The sequence below is a fragment of the Python bivittatus genome, unplaced genomic scaffold, assembly GCF_059951505.1.
Source record: "Python bivittatus isolate LINGU-HERP-01145 unplaced genomic scaffold, Pbiv_v1 ctg000580_np1212, whole genome shotgun sequence".
Taxonomy (NCBI): Eukaryota; Metazoa; Chordata; class Lepidosauria; order Squamata; family Pythonidae; genus Python; species Python bivittatus.
In genome coordinates this window covers 23296263-23302109 of record NW_028277087.1, presented here as the reverse complement: position 1 = coordinate 23302109, position 5847 = coordinate 23296263, and the positions used below count along the sequence as shown (strand labels likewise).

Here is a 5847-nt window from a genome sequence, read left to right as displayed (position 1 = left end):
GCTCCCTACTCGCCATCTTTTGTCAAACTCCACAAAGAAACGAAAGCCCCGCCCTAATATCTTCCCAGCCTTCCCATTGGGAGAGAGAATTGCATCTGAGCAACTTTCGGGCCCGCCCAGTACAACTTTCGCTTCCCATTGGGTAGTAAGCGAGGGAAACCTTTTCTTCTGAGATCAAACGTTCCATTAGCTGCCGGAGCGCTGGGCCGCTTAATCTCCTTTGACCCCTCCTTCTCCTCCTAGTTCTTTTACATACGGATTACTATTGGGCCCCAACGTTACTATGGTATTCAGCCCCGCCTCGCCATAGTAAGTGGCCGGCGGAGGACCGGCGAAGTTTCAGAGACCTGCCAAAGGCCCGGTCATCGTGGAACGCCGCGCGCGGACCCTTGGGCGCGAGCCTCATGAATGAATGAGACTGATTCCCTAGTAGCCCTGCTGGTTCGGCTTTCCGTTCTGCGACTATTTAATAAGCATGCTTCCTTGCCTCTTGTGCCTCCGTTTAAATCGTTAGGTGAGACAAAATTACACATGAGCTGCTATATGAAGATACTAGCAGAAATCAGCCGTGCTCCTCTTCTGAAAATCACCCGGGAAAAAATAGTGGGTACCCAGCACGCGACAGTCTAAAACGGGAGAATCTATAGCAGTGTTTCTCAAGCTAAGCCACTTTAAGATGTGTGGACTTCAACTCCCAGAGTTCCCCAGCCAGCACGTGGCCAAGTTTGAGAAACACTGATCTGTAGGAATCCTATAGTAAGATATCATGGCTTCAGGTTAATTCTTCTCTTAAAAGCTTTCCATGGGGCGCGAAGGGGGTGGGGGGAAGCTTGCAATGAATCAAATCCTAAGGGGCTCAACCTGGCTTAAATGTTTGATCTGTAGAGCTCCTGTATTTTCATACTCGCGCTCCAAGTATTTTGTCGTCTTGTGAAATCGGAAAAAGGGCTTTTTCCCTCTCTATTGGGGGATAGTTTTTGCAGCAAAACATTTGGTGGCCCCTTAAAGACGTTTGCAACACGATAATCTATAAAACTGTAATCCACAAAAGTTGGTATGATAATACATTTGTTAGTCAAAGCTCTCAGTCAGTCTTCTTTCAGTAACAGCTAACCAGCAATCCGAGTCTATCCCCTACCATGGTGCCTTCCGATGTGTTAGACCAGGAGGTTTCAACCTTTTTCAGGTCATGGAACCTGGTAAATCAAACATTCCTGGAATCCCTGACCCAGAAGCAAAGCTGTGTCTGAATGAAGGTTTTTTTAGTCTTCTACGAACCCCATCAAGTTCTAGGATTTAGTGGAACCCAGTTTGAAACATCCTGTGTTAAACTACAGCTTCCAGGATTTGCAGCCAGCAAAGGTATCCAAACAGAAAGGCTGACTTATCCACAATGATCATGGGAAACCTCTCTAGCCCTCACACCAGCTTTTGGTTTTTCCTTAGCCAGTATTTTCTCAACCTTGGCAACTTTAAGATGTGTGGACTTCAACTCCCAGAATTCCCCAGCCAGCACATGCTGGCTGGGAAATTCTGGGAGTTGAAGTCCACACATCTTAAAGTTGTCAAGGTTGAGAAACACTGCCGTAGGCCATTCTGTATTTTCTATCTCGTGTTTTCTTTGCTGCTGCTTATGTGTGTTGCAGTCCCCATTCCTGAATCCTGTTGTCATTCCCTGGGTCCCCCATGTGGTGCCCGACCCCTGTCCACTGATGCCTCCACTCGTGCTCACCAGACTGCCTGCTCCATCTGTGGTTTTAAAACTTTTTCTTTTAATTTTTTTTTTTTTTGAGAAGAAGGAAAAAACACATAGAAAGTGCTTTAAAAAAAAAGTGAAATACAACGAAGAAAAAAAGGCTAACGTCATTAATAGTAAACAGTTGCAATTATATCTATACTTACCTAATGCAAATATTATTCAAGTATGTATTTATTTCTAATACATTTATATATCATTTTTAACCTGTATTTTGTATAAATGAGTCTATTTTGTATAAATGAGTCCCATATTTCATTATACTTGTCCATACAAAGTTTACGTCTATAGGCAATCCGCTCATAAGTGGCAAGCGCAATCAGGTCTTCAATCTGTTGAATAAATGGGGCCATACTTTTATCTTTCCAATGTTGCAATATCAGCCTTTTGGTCATAGTAAGGGCCAGTTGTCAAATTCCATGTACTAAATATATAGTTCAAAGGAATATTATTCTCTGAAAATTTTAGCTTTTGTTGCACAATCATATTATTATGTAGTCCACTACTTTCTCCCAAAGCTTGGTAAGTATAGGACACAGTAGAAACATATATTTTACAGAAGCATTATCCTTATTACATCTCCAACAAGATACTGTTTTTGACAATCCTTTTCTACAGAAACATAATGGAGTCCAATAAATTCTAAATATTTTTTGTTGTATAAGTTGTAATTTGAGATCCATTGACTCTCTTGCTATAGAAGTTAAGACACTCTCCCATTGCCTAGACAATATAGGAACCTCTAATTCTTTATTACACTCATTTCTTAACTTCTGCATACTGAATTGATTTATTGATACCAAATATCTATAAAAACAAATAGTAGGTTTTTTAGTTTTAAAGGATTTAACAAGTTCTTCTAATATCCCAGAGTGTGGTTTTAAAACTTTATTTTAGTTTGTAAACAAATGAAAGGGAAGCTAGTATGCTACAAAGCCACACACTGGCCTCCAGCAGTTTTTCCCCACTGCTGAGTGAACTGCTCTTCCCCATGCTTGAAGCTGGCCAAAATCTGCACAGGTAGTCTTCGTTCAGCAACCACAACTGGGACCAGCAACTCAGTTATTAAGCAAAGCGGTAGCTAAGTGAAAAATCATGTGACTGCAACTATACTTACAATTTTACTTCAGCTTTCCTTTGCTTTACAGCATCAGAAGGATACAGCCCCCAACAGCCAGGTGAGCCCAAATGGTGGGGAAACGTGACTCACAAGGAAGCCAGGTAAGAGGGCAAATCTTATAGCTCCTTTTCCCCACTCCCCCGCCCTTTGGAATGCTCACTCTGGTGCTGGGATAATTAACAAGAAGGGATTTAATGTTTGTAGTTACATTCATTGGAGAGGAAGGGTTTACAAGAGAGTAAGCAGGCACACAAGGGGGAATACAAATCAAAAGGAATGTGCTAAGGCTGTTTGCTTAGTGCACTCATGGGTGCAAGCAGCTTAGGAAACTGATTAGGGTCTTGTCAGTGTCAGGCAGCAGCTGCAAACTAATTAAGGTGACAGAGCTGAGTTTGTTAACTTGCAGTTAGCATTTTTCAGAGATCCCCTGCGCTGGGGAGAAAAGCAGCTCAGGAAGAGATAGCTTGTTTAAGCAATCTCTCCGCTGTGTGAGGGGAGGAAAAATTTAAAAAATGGGTCAGACACAGGACAGTGCATACTAACTCACTGTAATGTTGAACACATGGCTGAGAGAGAGACACTGCAAAGGTCATAAATGCAGGCATCGGTTGCATGGTTACTTTTCCATCCCTGTTGTAACTGCAAATGGTCACTGTCTGAGGCAGTTGCTAAATGAGGACTACCTGTACTCACATGAGAATTTCTGTCCGTGTATTGTTTCCTATCCTATCTCTATTGTGTCTCTTTTGAGTCACCGTGGTAACTTGACTTCCCTCCAAGATAATCGGTGATAAAGTCTAATAGATTTTCTCCACCCTGAAGCTGTCTTGGATGGTGTCAGGATAAGTGGGAAAACACTTGGACAGCTATTGACAATTTAAGCCTATCTCTCTCATGAGCTGGGAGTCGGGCAAGTACAAATTTAATAAATAATAATAATAATAATAATAATAATACATTGTGCATATAATACATTAATATAAAGAAATATTAATAAAAATATACAAAAATATACATTAAAAGCCTAGTGGAATACCAGCATGATATATAGCACCATGGAGACACAGTAGAAGAGAGATGTTTGTGCCCTGGTTAGGTTCAAGTGCAGAAAGGCCCACAGACACTATGATGGGTAGTGACAGCCCAGGGTTTGGTTTAGAAGTGTGCCACTTCCAAGAGGCAGAGGGGGAACACCCACCAAAGGATGCAGATATGGTAGACAACATAAGAGAGCAAGAGAGGATGCTGGAGACCAATCATACTAGTTTTGCCTTCTAGTAAATGGCCACTTTCACTATGCTAGCTATTTTTGAGAGTGACAGAAACATGCTCTGAAATGCGCCAACTGTTTCAACAAGTTTAGGCATTTCCAGACTGTATAAAAGATTATTATTATTTATTAATAATAGCTGCCCATCTCACATACATGAATCTGGGTGGCATACAATAAAGATGGCCCCAACCCTGGTTTCAATCCCCTGTTTTCTAGCCCCCAGAGCTTCCTCTGACTGCAGTGCTGAACTTTTGGTTTCCTTCCCTTTTCTCAGACAAGAAGCACATGAAAAATGCCAGCATAAGCCAAAAATAAGCTTAGCATAGTTTATACACACACATGAGAAAAGAACATGTATATGTTCTTTTTTAAAAAACCCAGCTCTGCCCATGTGTGGGATGTGGCTCCACTATCTGTGGCCTTCACTCCTTCCACATGAAATGCAGCATCCTCGGCTACTAAAATATTGCCCATGCTGATCAAAAGGATATTATTATGTATATAAATATGTCTAAAGACACTGTCAGCTATTCTGTCTTTCTTTCCTGCACATTGTGAAACCTGAAGCTGCCAAAACTGAAAGCAAAGAGTATGACACCAGAGAGGCTGTTATCAAAACATGGCGCATGCATCTTCAAATTTCAAGGCCAAGGAACAAGTGATATTAATGGATTTGTCCAGGGGGGATTGGTGGCAGCAATAGCAAGCTCCAGGAGGCAACAGGGCAATTAAATGACAGTTTAACCCAGCCACACAGCCTCACTTTGACTATACTCTGCCCATCAAGTAGCTGCAGTTGGAAAGTATTTACATAATAAATACTTTAGGATAAACAGCACTTTGGGCAACTGTCCCTTCCTTCCTTCCTTCCTTCCTTCCTTCCTTCCTTCCTTCCTTCCTTCCTTCCTTCCTTCCTTCCTTCCTTCCTTCCTTCCTATTAATTATAGCACTAACAGTGTTCTTTACATTGTCACTTCAAAGTTAAACTATGGTCTGTTGATTCTTATCTTGAACAGTTTGGATTGTGGGAAACAGTTCAAGCTAATATTCTACTTTTCCTTATCCTAGTTCACTGCTGAAAGAACAATGAACACGTGTTGTAAGTATGGCAATGAAGACAGGGAGGTTGCAGAAATGGATCACATTCCCTAACCAGGGCTTATATTGCAATGCTTGCCCCTTTTCATCCCCTCTGCAGATGCTGCTGCATACCAAGAAATATGTCTGCTGACTCAAGGATGGGTGAGAGAGCCCTTCAACTCACCACTGGGGAAAGACTCTGTGAGTGAGGACTCTGGTCCCTGGAAGAATGACACTGGGGGATACAACTGTGGGCCAGCTAATTCATCTCAGCACTCCCTTCTAGTTGTACCTGGGAGGAGGGTCCAGATTGTCCATCCTTAAGGCCTGTCTTGAAAGCTGCTGCCATTCGGAGTAACCATTCCAAATAGAGAATACAGGACTAGATGGACAAAGAGTATCATCTGGTAGAAAACATCTTGCTGTGACCACTAATATTTCACCTGCTCTCTGCAGGGCAAATTGACAACAGACAGCTCTACAGGGCAAATTGCTGGGAGAGGAAAACTTCATCTATTGAACTTCTAAACATTTCCTCAGCTCACTATAGCACATAATTTAGAAGTTGAGAAGATGATGGGCAGATGTGGCCTTTAGGTTTATTTGATGTTACAAAAT

The 5847-nt window shown here is 41.9% G+C and overlaps 1 long non-coding RNA gene across 1 annotated transcript; it reads left to right on the top strand.

Moving 5' to 3' along the window:
- Positions 1 to 2645: 2645 nt before the first annotated feature.
- Positions 2646 to 5503, top strand: LOC148214691 (uncharacterized). Its single transcript, XR_015797675.1, has 3 exons — positions 2646 to 2977; positions 5218 to 5248; positions 5348 to 5503. It is a non-coding gene; the product is annotated as an uncharacterized LOC148214691 (long non-coding RNA).
- The last annotated feature ends 344 nt before the right edge of the window (positions 5504 to 5847 follow it).